We start from the raw sequence: 17291 nt of genomic DNA on the forward strand, positions 1-17291 counted from the left end.
CTTTCTCCAAGGTTATAACCAACTCAGAAATCGGGTAAAAAAAACTTATTATTTTGGATAAATGCCAATATTTCACTAAATTTCAAAGCTCTCATCCAAATGACCGAAAGAAATACTGGAGTACTATCAACTCCCTGCTCCACACTGGTTCTCCTACCATCCCTAACCCTTTCCCCTATCACTCTCCCTCTGAAATTTCAGACTTACTCAACAAACACTTTATAGACAGCATCTCTAAACACCTACCCTCTGGTAACTCTGCTCATCCCAACACTTCTGTGTCACCCTCACCTTCCCCTAAACCTCTATGCTCCTCTGTCTCTCAGCCTTTTACCTTGCAACCTTTTTCTACTAAATATATCTAATCCCTGCTTCTTAATCTAAAACCATGCTCTCCCTCCACTGATAAACTTCTGTCAATTTCTGAAAATTGCTGTTGACCCTTGCATATCCTGTATTTATCTTAATCAACAGCTCCATTCAGGAATCTACTGTACTGGAAATATGGAAATCCTTCTATACCACTCCTCTGCACAAAGGTGGTAACTCTGTTGAACCCTCTAACTATAGACCAATCACTATTCTCTCACCGCTCTCTAAGATTCTTGAAAAATGTATACATACTCAACTACTGTCTCATTCATGAAAATCTCCTCACACACACCCTTGCAACATGGTTTCCACCCTAAACAAAGTACCTCAACTGTCTTACTATCCTTTAGTCAAAAGGTTTCAGAAGATAGACACAACCTAATTTCCTGTTTATTCCTTGAGCTCTCTAAAGCCTTTGACACTGTGTCTCATCCCATTCTTAACAAACTCTCAAACCTAAACCTCTCTCCTTCTACTCTTGTCTGGTTCCAATCCTACCTTACTGGCAGCAAACAAGCTGTTAGATGGCAGCAGGCTTTCTCACCTTTCCCTTGCTGTTCAGACAGGAGTACCCCAAGGCTCCATACTTGGACCACTCCTTTTCAACATTTTTACCAACAACCTACATTCATCCTGCATTCTCTCATCTGTAATACAATACACAGGTGACTCTACTCTCTTATCTATCTCCAATACTATCTCTGAACTACACACACTAACACAGAATTCCTTTATCTCTGTTGAAAATGTCTCAGAAATATTTAACTAATTCTTAACCCAAAGAAAACTCAGCTCCTTCTCTTCTTACCTCAGACACTCTCTCACCTTAAATGCAACTTTTCTCTTTCCTCCGTAGATGGCACCACTATCTCCCCTGCCTCACACGCCAAACTCATTGGGATAATAATTGATGACCAACTAAAATTTGACTTGCACATACAATAGGCCATCAAAAGAACCCACCAAAAACTTGGACTACTTTATAGGAACAAAAAATTCCTCACTACTGTCACTAAACACACTCTTGTGCAGGCATTTCTCTTACCTAGTCTTCTATACACTTCCCTCATCCTTACCAATATCCAAACTACCTCAATGCAGAAACTGGAACAAACATACAACAAACTGCCAGATTTATTCTAAACCAACCACTCTCATCGCATCACTGCCTCTCACTAAACAAACTTTAGTGGCTGGAATTTCCGCACCTTCTCCTACAATCGCAACTCCACACTACCTTTTCCATACTGAAAAATCCCTCTGCCTGCCCTGCTCTTGCCTCCCATGTTACTACCCCCCCCCCCCCCCGGCCTGTCCGGAGTGCTGATCAGCATCTTCTCTCTGTTTATAAACCCAAAAGGAATATTATCAAACTACTTTGCAAACGCTCTGTCTCACTAAATTGGAACAAACTCCCTCTCCATATTAGATCCAACCTTTCCTTTCCCTGTTTTAAAAAGGAGCTTAAATCCCAGCTACTAAACTTGAAATTATACCGTTGCCTTGACCACACATAGTCTTAGTCTGGCCTACTGTATAACCTGTTGCATCCCCTAGCTTTCTTTCTCTGTTAGTAACTTCTGCTTAAACTAACCTCCTAAACCCTCAGCTCTACTACTATAGCCCCTTCTTTCCTTTCTCTCCCCCTCCCATCCTCCACATTATTTATCTTTTTCCCCCACTTCCTATCAATGTTTGTACATTTCCCTTCTTTTGAACAACAATTATCCTTTTGTTTTTACTCTTATGTGCAGTAAATTTAGACCACTAGTATCAGTGCAACCCTTAATGCTCATAATTTTTTCTTTTGTTTTTCCTCTTTATAATTAATTTTGTATTTGCATTGTTATTTTTAATAGTTTTTTTCCTGTATGTTTATCTTTTCTTATGTTTGCTGGGGCTCTTTCCCCTTGGGTCTCCACTGAAAATGGGTTGCTTACTACCAATGCAACGCAAATAGTTAATAACCTTTTCTTTTTTACAATTATTTTGTATTTTGATTGTTATTTAATATTTGTATATTGTCACTTTATCTTTACTTATGTTTGTTTGGGCTTTTCCCCTCGCATCTCCACTAAAAATGGGTTTGTTTGAAAACTCAGTTGGACTAACCTGGTTAACAAATGTGAAATAAATAAATAAATCAAAAGTAATACAGTAACTGTTTGGTCATGTCTCTAACCCAATAATCTCGAGTGATGAGAATACCACCTTGCAAAGAAAAAAAGATGAAGGGGAACTGAAGAATTCTACCAGACTACATTATGAATTTTGTGTCGGAGGGTAAATAATCTCTTTGAAAAGCAGGGTAAGGGATATTGGAAGACACTGTGGTTCACAGAGAGAGAGAGAAAGAGAGAAAAGTGAAAAAAAAGGGACTAGGGATCTATGTCAAATAGGCAGCTCTGTAAGTGGTTTGTGTTTAGTCCTAGTTTGGGTATGGATGTTGGAAGTTCATATTCAGGGCAGCAGTGCATACTCCATTTAAGCTTCTTGGGGCCAGGTTAATTTTTAGTGAATTCATTAGAGTGGTATCATCTGAATATCTGAAATTGTTAATATTTCATGCAACAATTTTGATTCCAAATCTGATTCATCTAACCAAGCATTTCTCATTTTTTATTCAAAAAGCAAAACAGATGACACACCAGGAGTCCTAAATCCATGGGTTTATTGCAAGCGCTTTCGTTCACAAGAGTAAAATGAACTTCTTCAGACAAACCCCAATCATCCAGTTCAATCTTAAATACAGTCATTAATTAGTAGCAATTATATCATAATTATTCTTAAAAAGACGTATTCATATACTAAAATACTAAACTTTGCAATACTTACTTATAGTTAACCAGCCACAAAATAACTAATATTGCATTCTTAAAACTTGAGAATAAAATCTGTGATATCGCAATACCAATTCAATAAAGTTCTAGAAAATAGTAAGAATTTTCCATTTCTACCTTTCGAGAGATTTTAGTTTCAACACACATTTAATTGAGCAATATTTATTTAGTCCAAGGAACATATATGCATTAGTTTTAGCTGCCATAGCAGCCCTTTTTCCTCTGCTTTTAACTCCAATGGTTCCCCCTCTGATGTTTTTCTTAACTTGTTCAATAATTGTATATTTAAACTGATGTGAAGGGTTTTCCACAATATGCTTGGCCAATGCATTGGCAGTATTAAGAAATAGAACATATAAAATCAGAGGAAGATATAACTGTGAGTCATTAGGGATAGTCTATTTGGTTAAGTGTCAACAATGCGACGGTTATTATATCAGTAAAACCAAGCGTGCTTTTAAGTAAAGAATATATGAGCACCAATACCATATTACCAGGCATAATACTAGCGTCTACTACGTATAGCTTGTATATCTTTGGAAACAGCATGTTATGCTATGAAGCTACTTCAGATTTGTTCTTCCAAAGTACTTTATTATAGTTAATTTTAAATTCTTTATGTTTCTCCTCCCAAAGTACCTTGTTCTACTTACATTTGTGAGGTAAATAGTAGTGCCTATGGTGGGCCTATCAGGTCTGCTGGACCCCATGAGCACCATTCCCTGCAACAGTAGCACATAATGGCTCATCTCAAATGAAGGTTACATGGGGCTGCGTCCTGTGCTCCACTCACTGAGCACCAGCTATCTGATGTGATTCTGTTTGTAAACTGTGTGCCTGTCAGCACAATGGTCAAAGTGCTGTTTGTACTATGGCTTGTATGTAGTGTGGATGTCAGCTCAAAAATCTGGTTGCCTATTGCCCTTACTACTTCATCCTGTGACAGACGAATCCCAGGATAACAGTCCGATGATAACTGATGTTGGTTTCACACTGTAAAGTGAAGTTTGAATCTGTCTCATGGCACTATAGTGTTGGATATATAAAAAGCATAAGTAGCAGAGGTTTACTGTTTGATTTCAAATAGGTATCAGCATTAACAAGTGACATAATTTTAAGAAAACTGTAGCTAAGACACATCAAAATACAATTACTTTAATTAAGCTTAGAAGCAGAAGGAAGTACACAATCTGTTATAGTACTCATGAGGACGTACAAATATGTATCAAGGTAAACATCATTTACAACTGTCATAGTTCGAGTGAAGGATAGGTTATTGAATGGTGTATAGAACATTCGGTAATATTCATGATAAGCTAGAGTGTAACAACATCTCGAATTAAATAACTTATGTGAAAAATAACATGAACAGTAACTAAGTACAGTTAATACGCCTAATAAGATATTTTATCAATAAGTACCACAATCTGTTTACAGATGATAACACCATATTAGCCAGCAGTCATTATTTATGTATTTATTGACATTTGATTACTGGGAAAGTCCGACTGAATAGGTGCCCATTTTCAACAGGGGGCCCAGGCAGAAAAGCTGCAAATTATTGCAAAACATTTTAAGAACAGTTTTTAAAATAACACAGCAAACAGCTACAGTTTAAATAATTAAATTAGAAATAATATGAAAACATTGGTTAAGAATAGATACAAGTTATATGATAATGATTTAATAGCTACAGAATTTTTAGCCAGTTTATAGAGAAATTAAAGGTAAGTTAGTATAATACAAACAGGAATTGCAATACATATGAGAATAAAGAATAGGCTTATGGTATATTTAGAGAGAAAGGCAAGGCAGATAACTTGACAGCAGTAAGGAAGTGAATGAAGAAGGGAGAGTAAGGAGGATGCAAGGTATGCATAGGTATTAGTTACCATTTAGGGATATAGTTCATCCTGGTGTTGAACAAGAACAGAGCCAGCTTTTGGCTAGAAGGTCTTTCAGAATGGTTTTGAAAGATGGAAGGGAGAGTATTGACCTGATGTATACAAATGAGGAGTTCCAAGCCTTAACAACATGGCAAGAGTACAGACAATGCCCAGGATAGTTGATAAGTTTGTGTACAGAAATGAGTTTTTGGTCACTGGATCATAATGACTGACTAGGAACCTAGTTGTGCAGAATGTGGTGAGGTGGATTCTAGATAATTTTATGGGAGATAGGAAGCTGTGTATATGTCAGTTGATGGGATAGTTCTAACCAATTTAAGCTTTTTAGTGATACACATTGGTGGGTTCTGAAAGGGGTTTAGCAACTTTGTTATGCCATTCTTAAGTTCTGAGAAGAGGAGTAGCGGAAAGTGTAGCTTTAGTTGCATTGGTGAGAAAGTGTTTATTCTATAAAGCATCCCTAGTTTTCGATGAGTTTTTCTTATGCAACTTTGTATTTGCAGGTCAAATTTAAGATTACTATCTACTATCATCCCTAAAAATTTGCTATGAGAAGTGTTTATTCTATAAAGCATCCCTAGTTTTCGATGAGTTTTTCTTATGCAATTTTGTATTTGCAGGTCAAATTTAAGATTACTATCTACTATCATCCCTAAAAATGTGCTATGAGAAGTCACTTCAATGGCTGTATAATTAAGAGAGAGGACTTTAATTTTTTTCATGAGAGAGTGATTTGGGAGGAAAAAGCAGTAGTTTTTTTTTTTTTAGGGTTTAGCATGAGCTATGAGTGCTTCAGTTGCCGTTAAAGCTTTCTGAGTAATTTTTTTGGAGGTGTCCCATTCTGTCAAATGTGCAAGTAGCGCAAGTGTGTGTGGAGTTATCTGTGTACAGTATTAGGGAGGCCTGCTGTGTAGATGTGTATAGATTGCTGGTGAGAATGTTAAAGAGGAGGGAGCCAAGGATAGAGCTTTGTGGTACATTGGTGGTGACTGGGAGGCATGGAGAGAGAGTGGAGTGTCATTTTACCTGACTGATACCTATTGGATAGGTAGCTTTTGAACCATAGAAGGGTGAGTTGAGAGATGCCTAATGAGGATATTCAAAGTTGAAGTTTGCTGTGAGAAATAGTGTTGAAGGTTTAAGACAAGTCTAGAAATAAGGAGGAGATTACTTTACCATTATCTGTAGCTTTATTGACAATATCTATATAGGTTAGATGTGGAGTATTAATACTATGGGAGGGGAAGACGATGTTACGTGAGACAGGAGTCTCTCCTGCGGGAGATAGTTAAGCAATTGTTCTTTAATACATTTTTCAAGTATTTTGGACAGCGAATAAGGTTGCTATAGGTCTAAAGTTAGTAATGTCTGTTGAATTTCCACCTATGTGTAGAGGGATAACGTACAACTTTTTCTAGAGAGAGGGGATGTGGGATTCCAGGACTGACATATTTATAAGGATTGAGACACGGTAGGCAATATTATTGATTGCTTTTTTGAGGTACTCCCTTACAGGTTCATAGGTGTGTACTAGGCTAATGGCCCTGGAGCCTTTACAAGCCTACCCCATAGGATTACCCTGGCATCGTGCCACACAACCTTAGTTCCCAATGCCTCTATTGAGTGGAGCTACTGGAGTGATCCCAGGGTGAATTTTCTTGGAGGGTCATCAACTGAAGCAGAGCTTGGTTTGAGTTTGTTTAAGAGTACGCTTATATAGGATATGGGCACATGTTTGAAGGTGAACGTGGATGTGGTGATATCTGCTGGCTGGGCAAGGCTAAGGTTAGTTGTCGGGGAATCCTTGGTTAGAGATGCTATATTATCTATGAAATAAAGAGCTGAATTGTATTGCAGTTTCAAGTGATGGGAGAGGGGTTAGGGCTGAATTTATGGCTGGGATGCAAGATTTCTTTAACTCATTACATCCGAGTGATGTCTCCAGGTGCATCTGTATCCTACTGATGCCTCTAGGCATCAAATATTGCTTGTTCATATTTGCATTAATAATTCCAAAACCATGCTCTGTTTAAGGTTTTAAAATATTTATTTTTAAAGCTTACACACTGGCAAACATAACTGCATTAATATTTGACCTCTGTCTAGTGCAGGTAAATAAATATTAACAGTTATTCTTAAGATATTAATTTATGTAGATATAATTTTCATATTTGGTTAAATATTTCAACAATCCAGTGACACAGACAGAATTCCTTAGCCTTATATGAAAGCTCTCAGTTAGATGAATAAAATGCTGCTGACAATATGTGTGCAACTTGAGTGGTTGCTGAGATATATTGTTTACAAAAACAAAAAATGTAATAGTTATAGTTACTACTGTGACTTATAATATTATAATTTTAAGACCTAGACCTAGACCCTACCAAAGCCACTACCACTATAAAAAGTTTACTTGGTTAAGGCTCTTTATACTTCTTTCAATAACCCTAGAGTAATTCTATCAAAAGTTTTCAGCTTTTCTCAGGGAAGCAAGGTGTGGAACTCCCAACCAGTATTGGCAGTAGTGTCGACAGTGGCACCAGTTGCGAGCCTTGATGCCCGTCTTCTGCCCTCACACACTCCATCACACGCATGCACCACCCACCATCCACCCAACATTGGGGACATGACACAGACTCATGCAGACTCCACAGAAGATAGCAGGAGGCAAGCCATCCGAACTCGAGCAATGGAGACGAAAGCTGCAGTGAGGCTGCAATGCTAGCTACAGACCACCCTATAGATACCTATAGTTCTAGAGATATCCATTTATTTTTGGAAATGTCAATAATTTCAGGTCGTTGAAAGTTTAGCTTCCACCAGTTGGAATTTATTGTTAAAACCCTGAGTCCATGATCCTTCATGGAGTTTGGTGTTTACTTAATTATTTTGTAGGTATTTGTTTTTATGTTGTACTATATTTTTGCTATATTTTTTTTTTATCATTTTTTTTGAAGTATTTCATAGTTTTGTATTTTTTTTGGTTTTTTTTTTTTTTTTTTCTTTTTCCATAAGCTTTCTATGCTTTTCTCTTAGCATAAAATTCTTTCTTTTTTTTTTAGTCTCTTAGTTCTTTTTAAATGATTTTTAGGAAGTTCCAATTTATAGACAACCGGGGAGTAATGAACATTTCTGGGTTAAATTCAGAAAAGATGTGTGTTGTTTTATAAACATGTTGTTTAAGTGGATGTGTGAGATATCTGGTTGTATACACTGGGAGATAATCTCTAAGAGAGTAATCTGTTTATAGCTAATAAAAGGAATTAGCAAACATGTACAAAGCAGAACAGGTCTTCTTTCCTTTCCTGTGTGAAGAAAGCTGTCAGCCAGGATGCCTAAGAAAGTGGCATATACAGTTTAAACTACTGGTCAAGAGAAAGGACAGTGGCCAACTTAGAGAGTGGTCTTTGGCGTGCATGGGCTCCTCTTTTGAGAGGAGGGATGTTAAAAGTATCTGACTAGATGCAGTAAATACACAGCAAGCTTCTTTCATGTTAAAGCTGCTTACATTATACAAAGACAACATTTTCAATGAAAACATTTGGGAGTTGGCCCTTATGGCATTGCTCCCACAATATCAGGGTTGGATGTAATGAATAAAGGTTCTGAAAGGAAAGAAAAGAGAAAAACTCTACTAAAATATTGTATTTACATTGTGGCAATAAAGTCAGTACTTGTTATAAAAAGGCATGGAAGAAGGACCACAGTGAGTCAGAGCAAGAGAATATGGGGAAAGTATAAGTATAAAGAGATGGTAAAAAAGTTTTAGCAGGAGGTACATTGATAGAGAACCACAGTAATATAGTGTATATAGAGAGCAATATAGATAAGTTATCATAAGATATCACTATAATGATAAGTAAATATAAACATATACCACCATCACTTAGTAAACATTCATGGCATTAACAAATATACCCAAACAGTGTTCTCTCTCTCTCTCTCCCTATATATATATATATATATATATATATATATATATATATATATATATATATATATATATATATATATATATATATATATATATATATATATATATATATATATATATATATATATATATATACACACACACACACACACACACACACACACACACACACACACACACACATACACACACACACACACACACACACACACACACACACACACACACACACACACACACACACACACAATCCTAGAACAAACAGAAGTGCAATAACATATGACACATACCTGCACTGTGAGTAAGTTGGTGACTGAATGAAAGAGGATAGAATAGGGAGGGGATATTTAGCCATACATTCTACTACAGTAACCCTCTCACCCTCAGGTCAAATTATAACAGAGACTAATCAGTTGTATGTCATGCTATTTTGGAGCTTTTCTCCCCGGGCCTCTGCTGAAAATGGATCTGTGTCCAGTCAGACTTTCCCAGTCAACAAATGTAAAATAAAATAAAAATAAATAAATAAAATAGTATAGCCAATACAAAACAATTAGCAGAGAGGTACAATGTAAAACAGGTTTTCTTTCTTTTCCTGAATGCAAAAACCTGTCAGCCAGGATGACTAAGTAACTGATATATACAGTGTAAACTATTTTTCAACAGAAAGGGCAGTGGTTAATTTTTGTAAGTGGTCCTTAGCGTGCAAGGACTGCACTTTTTTTTGGGGGGGGGGGTTAAAGTCAATTTCCAGCAGACATAGGTATTTGACTAGTTAAGTTAATACACAGCATGGCTCATTAAGTTAAATTTGCTTACATCATATAAATGCAAAATTCTCAGTGGAAAATATTGGGAGTTAACCCTTATGGCATATATCCTGCAGTATAAGGGTCAGATGTATTGACCAAAGGCTATTATACAAAGACAAAATTCTCAGTGAAAACCTTTGGGTGTTGGCCTTTGTGGCAGAGCTGCTGCAGTATCGGGTTTGGATGTCATGACCACAACCTGTTATACAAAGACAAAATTCTAAAAAAAAAAACACTTTGGCTGAGAGAAACAGCTCTTTATGCTCCCTATATAACAAACAGATCACAAATCAAATGGTGAGTACAAATAACTCCAAACACTTTAATAAATGAAAATTTTAAATTCAATGACTTTTTTTTTAGTTTGTTTGCTTTGTGTCGTTTTATTCAAAGACAAAATTCTCATTGAAAACATTTGTGAGTTGGCCCTTATGACACAGCTCATGTAGTATCGGGGTAGGATGTAGTGACCACAGGCTACTATATAAAGGCAAAATTCTCAGTGAATTTTTTTGGGAGTTGAGCCTTATAGCATTGCTCTCGGGTCGGATGTAGTAACTACAGGCTCTGCACTGTGGAGGAAGTGTTTTGTTGTAGCCATAGATGTTAGCAAGGATTGCACAAATGATGTCTCACACATTTCTAGTGGTGGCCTGGCTTGAAATGTGCTTCCTGGAAATGTGCAGACTTGTCTAATATCAATGATGATTAATTTCCCATATCTCCATTTTTTTGAAGAATATAATCAGGGGCATGCTGCTTTCATTAATAATAGAATGTTTTATTATAGGTCTCTATTTGCTGCTAATTTCCCCAATGTTACACAGAGGTTCATCAATACAAAAAGAAAAAGAAAAAGAAGCTTGATTATGTTTTACTGATGAGAAGCTATTTAGTGAGTTAACATGGACAGATAAGAGCAGCTTAGTAAAAGGCAGTCTTTTATCCTCTGGCCTAACATGACTGTCCAAAAAATGGACTTAAATGGAGAGCTTGTCATGAGACATATCTTCTTGCTACACACAAATTATTTCAAAACATTGTCTAAGGCTTAAGCCATAAGAAAAAGAAAGCAAATTGGTTTGAGGGTTTAAAGAACTACAAGAAAATGGCTTAATACAAACTTATAACAAAGAATCCTGAATTTGTTGGAGAATCTATACTTATTAGAAGCTATTTAGACTCACTTTAGATTAAGCTGAAGGCAATAATTGCACTGTCGGATTATAGGGCAGAAGATAAGATTCAAATTAAATTAGATTTATCAGTCTGAATTAAGTACTGATTTTAGATTCAACTATTTATTATTTATTTACAGCTTGTTGACAAGGGTAGACCAATGGTCTATTTTCAGGACGGAAAATTTGGCAAGGGCAGTGGGGTACTTCCCCCTCTCTTTGGAGAAGATGAAGGGAAGCACTATTTGGAGTTACTTTGTGGTGCCAGAGTGCAGCTACTGCATTTTCAGGGATTTCAAGATGCAGAAGAGTACAGCAGGGATGGAGAGAGGAGCAGTATATAACTTATTGAAGGAAGGAGAAGAAAATGAAATAATTGTTACAGAGCTGGGAACGGGATGATTGGGGACACAAGTGCTGGTAGATTTGAAGAATGAGGCAGAGCCAAAGGAAGGAGAGGAAGAGTGATGGAGTGACATGGGGAGAAGTATCACAGGAAGACGTAATTGACAAGGGAGGGAAACACTGGAGGTATTCTCGGCTGGAGGAGTAGCCGGTTTTAAAGGTCTACCTCTACATCTGGGTTTTTTGTTACAAGAAAGAAGAAGTTATGCAGCTGCAGTAAGACAAGGAAGAACAGAAGAAGGAACATAGAGGAAAATGATTTGCAGTTTCTAAACAGGCACAGAATTTGAACAGTGGTAAGAATAACAAGTATAAATGATGGCAGTGTGAACAGGTATGACATCAGGGATGGTATTATTTTCCCAGTAGAGTTTGGAACTGAACCATACCTCTCAACCTCTCAGCACAAGAAATCTGGACAAAGCCAGAAACAATGGGAGACAAAGCCCCAACACTGGGCAGATGTTAAACATTGATCCTATAAACTTAACAGGTTTTGCATTATTAATTATATTTCCTGAAGGATGTGAAATCTGAAACTGAAATGTCAATCATTATTTAATATTACTCAGTGACTTCAATCCTCCATGATTTGCCAGAAAACCACACATTGTATAAAGAACAGACCAACATATGAGGCAAAAATCTGGACATTTTGTGAAAATCTGGACAGTTGAGAGGTATGAACTGAACATTTTTGTGAAGTGACATTTGAAAGCTATAACTTGATGAAAAAATGTATAATTGGGACTCAAAAACAGAAATTCATTAGTTCCATGGAATGAATATTTATTTCAGAGGACTTACACTACAACTAAAAAAATGTAAATAAATGTACTATTTAAAACTTCAGATATGGATAAGCACAAGGTAAAACTGTTTTTTTTCACTATATAGTAAAGTACACAAAGTTAAAAAAAGTGATAAAATAAATTTATAGACTGAGGTTAGGAAAGTGTGGGTAACAATGGATGTTAAGGACGGGAAATTGCAACATATTTCAAATGCAATAACTGTAAATGGCAAGAGAGGATTGGTTAGGTATTGGGGCCACCAAAAAGCATGTTATTTCTGTGGGGATAAAATCATTTTAGCATCCAACTGTAACAAATGTGCGGCCAATGAGGGGGAAGGAAGATATAGAAAAAGACTTAAAGCCTGTTTGTAGAAAATGCAAAGAATGTGCACACTTCTGCTTTAATTCTGTCATGTTAGAAAAGGAAAGAGAAGCTGAAGAGGAAAGCTCAGAAGATAGACAAACAGTAAGAAATATTATTAAGAAAGATGCTAAAAAAGGTGGTATGGGGAAAGAGAATACCGAAGAAAGGTTAAACAATGAAAAGGTAGTTATATAAGAAATAGTTCAAAGCAAGGCTGTTAATAAATGGGAAGAAAGCAGATCTGCAATTTTAGTAAGTGAATAGTAAGAAGAGGGAGAAATGGAAACAGGAGATAGTGAAAAATTAGTTGTGTGAGGTTTAAGAGAATGAAAAGAAAAGTAAGATGTAGACGTAAAACACAAAACAGGAAACGGATGAAATAGAAATGTTAGCATTACATGTACATAGCTTTGACATTATATAAGAGATTTGGTGGTGGTGGAATTGTGTAAAAAAAGTTAAAATGGGTGCTTTTTACTTACTAGTTACCAGACGTACTAAAGAAGAAAAAAGAAAAAGAATACAAGCAGTTTGGTGGGGGGAGGGGTGCAAATTTTTCTGTTGGTGGGAAATGGGACATGTCCTGGATTAGGAATTTTTATAAAAAATGAAGAGCAAAAATTCTAGAAGTAACAATAGTAACACCAGGTAGTGTAGGGATAAGTGATATGAGGGTAAGTCGAAAATGTATAAGATTAATAGTGATGTATATGCATAATAATAATAATAATAATAATAATAATAATAATAATAGTAATATGATGGAGAGAAAACAGTTGAAAAAATGTTAAAATGTGTTAGTAAATATATCAGTAGCAATAGTATGAGATTTTAACTGTAACCTGGGGGGAAAAAGGGAAAATAACATATGATATTAAGTTGTAAAGGGAATTAATAAAATTAGGAAATGTAAAAGTAGGAGAGAATAAAGAATGAGCATAAAAAAGGGAATGTTTGGGACTGAAACTAATTGTATAGTTTACACTAAAGACATGAAAAAATAAGAGGGGGAGAACAAATAACAGAGTTTTCAGATGATAGAGCAGTATGGGCTAGAATAGAGTAAGGTAGCTAAATAATAAAGGAGGAAAATGGATAACAAGATTAAGTGGAGTCTACAAAAAGGAAAAAGGGAACAGAGAGAAAGAAATGTCATGAAAAGATTATTTAACAATGAGACTATTTTATAAAAATTGGACACAATGATGGGTTGTGCATAAGCAAAAAGTATAAAGAGATATATTTAGATGTGGAAAGAAAAATAAAAAAGAAATTATATGATATATAAAGAACTTTTAGGGAATTATGAGAAAGAGAAAAAAGAAATGACAAAATAAAAGAAACAGAAAAATGGGTGTATGGAAAGACCAGACAAAGTGTAAGATAATGTTATATAGTCATAAATCTTTTTCCTGAAAGGAATGAAAAAGGAGATTCCTTCTTATTTAGGAAAAGAAATAAAAATGACAGAAAGAAGGATGGATGTTATCTTAGATGGCGAAGGAGACATAGAATGCAAACCAGAAGATATTATGGAAGTGGTAGAGAATTCTGTACAGAAAATGTATGAAAAAGAGGAAATGAATGGGCAAGAAGAACGGAAAGTGAAAAAATAATGATTTCTTTAGAAAGTGATGTAAGAATTGAAGAAACAGAGAATGTAATAAAAGAAGGTAAGAGTGAATGAATCGGTGCCAGCATTGTATGGTATATGTTATGAGTATTATAAGAAAATAAAGATGAAACAGATTAAAAAATATTAAATGAATGAATGAAGGAAGGTATAATGAAGAAGACAAGTGTGGTAGAGTGATAAAATTTATATGGAAAAAAGATGAAAGAAAAATATAAAACAATTACTACAAAAATGTTGAGAATGCATTGAATGAGGTAGTAGGAGAAGGAATCTACAGTATAAAATGAAAAGAGGTGAGGAAATGTTAATTATATTGAATAACGTAGGAGAGATGATAATGAAAGAAAGTAAAGAAGTAAGACTGATAGCATTTGATGTAGCTAAAGCCTTTGATAAAGTAAGCCATGAAGCAAAGTGACAGATTTTTGACAGATATGGTTTAGGAGAAAAATACTCATGTAACAGAGAAATGTTCTGAAAGTTCACGAGTACAAGTTATAAATAAGTGGATGAATGTGAAAAAAATAAGTATTGAGACAGGAGCAGAACATGGATGCCCAATGAGTATGTGCTTATTTTTATTATTAATATGAAATGAGGGATGCAAGATTGAAAGATGGGAGAGGGAAGGAAATGTTATATTACCAATATGAGTGACATATGCAGATTATTAAGTTCTAAAAACAAAAAAGGGGTGGTAAGTGACACTGTAATATAGATTAAGAAAACTTTAAAAAAAATGGTCTGCAGTTAAACAAAATGAAGTATAAGGAAATGGAGAGATAAAAAAAAATAAATGGAATATGTTTTATAAGAAATACAATGATTTTGATTATGATATTTAGTGAGCATGAAAGTAGAATAAGTCACTGGGGAGAGATACTGGAACAAATAAAAAATGTTAACTTGAAAAAGTTTTTTTCTTCTCATTTCAGAAAAAAGACGCATATGTTGAATAATTATGTTCATAGGTTCATAGGTGTATACAAGACTAACAATGCCTAGGGCCTTTATGAGCCTAGCCATGCAACACAAATGTGTCCCACAAGTTATATGTTTTAGATATGTATAGAAGGGATGATTTTCAATTATGACCTGATTTAATGACTGCCTCTGTCCATCAGGGACATAGGCGCCATAGCAGGGGTGAATTTCCAATTTCCAATCTAATGGTCCAAGTGATACCTAAATAGGGCTAGGAAGTGACTTTGTTTCACATGGATAAGGAACCTGTTCCAGAGAATTAGAATTCTCTGAGATACATGTATGTCCCTCCAGCATGTCCTATTTATTTTTAAAAATGTAGGTGTTTAAGTCTAGTAGTTCTGATGCTGTTTGTTTTGCAGATGGGCGAAAGGTTCATCAGAATGGAGTCTAGGGATGTCTTGTATGCCAGGCATAAATTGCCTCTAAGTAGTCTGTAGGAGACTATGGATAGACATTGGGCTTTGAGGTGATGTAAAATATCTTTAAAATTGAATAAAACCCTGTATTATCTGTCCTCGTTCTCTAAACTTACTGCTATTAAACCTTGTGCCACAGAGATAGGTTATGACATTTTCCTATAATGCCTTAAAGTTTCATAGGCCTAAGTGACTTGCTCAGGATCCCATAGAAGGTAAATTAGGGATCAAGCCTTGTACCACAGCAGCTACAGTTCATGGTCTTAGCCCTTTACACCAGTTGTATTAGGAAACATTGCATATTAATGGGAATGTGTATTGAGGGTCAAAGTTGGACCTCATGGGAAAAGGGATCATTTATAATAAAAAAGAAGGTGGTTTGAATTTAAAAAACAAAATCAGTGGTAAATTTAGCATCCATGCACTTATTTTGAGCAATGAGAATGCTAAAAGAAAGACAAAAAGAAATGATAGACAAGATGTTATGTGAAAAATATATAAAAATGGGAAGGAAAAGGGACAGGATAGAAGACAAGTATGATAATACAATGAAATTATGTAAGTTAAAAATACGTGAGGTTAATGGGAAAATAAAAGAATGGTATACTATGATTTTTTTTTGTGTGTGTGTGTGTGTGTGTGTGTGTGTGTGTGTGTGTGTGTGTGTGTGTGTGTGTGTGTGTGTGTATGTGCATGTGTTTGTACCCTTGGAAAGAATTCAAAGAAGATGGAAAAGGCAATTAAAAGGCCGAAGAAAAAGCTTTTATATTTTTTATGAAGCAGGTGATTTTTTTGTGAAAAGTTTTATTAGACTAGTTACCAGTGAAAGGGAATATGAAATATAAGGTGATGCTGGAAAGAAAATTTGTTGACTATAGTAAAGGAGAAACAACAAAGCATTATTTTTGGAGTACAGAAAGAATAAGTAATTTTGAGATAAGATTAAAAATAATATAGATGAGAATGATTTAAATGTATAAATATGAATACAATATTATATGGGAAGTATGATAAAGTAAAGAAATTGGATATGACTAAATGGGATAAAGTACTATTCATGATAATATGGGTGCTGTGGAAAAAAGATATGAGAATGTGTTATATAATAAGACATTGGAAGAGCAGCTGGGGGGTTGTGGAACAAAGGGTAGGGGATAGAGGATAAACATAAAAGAATAAAATAAATATAATAGGTAAGTTGTTTTGTGTTTTTAGCATGTAAAGAATTTGATATGAATATATAAAATAAGACTGTAAATTGCTGATTTAACATTTTTTATAGTATAAAAAGAATTGTAAATGTTAATAAACCATCCCTTCTCTTGTCGCACATTTCTGGTTTTCCATCATGGAGGCTGCTTGAAGGAACTCAAGATGGAGGCACTGGGAATATTAGCAAGATCAAGTGACAGAGGAATTTTGAGGTTAGCTAAAGATGTGGAAATTTATGTAGTAGAAAACACTGGAGCCATTGTGAAAGAGTCAGGTGCGGTGTGCAGTGACAGCAAATTGTTTCCAACTTGGGAAGTGGCTGCTGCACAGAAGGAGGAAGGTGAGGTGATGCAGGTTACTGAAAAACATCCATGAGGGCTGGACAATAAGAATTTAGTGGAATTACTTAAAAAAATTATTCAGGAGATGAAT

The sequence above is a fragment of the Protopterus annectens genome, chromosome 5.part0 (genome assembly GCF_019279795.1).
Source record: "Protopterus annectens isolate FY-2018-M chromosome 5.part0, PAN1.0, whole genome shotgun sequence".
NCBI classification, from domain to species: Eukaryota; Metazoa; Chordata; order Ceratodontiformes; family Protopteridae; genus Protopterus; species Protopterus annectens.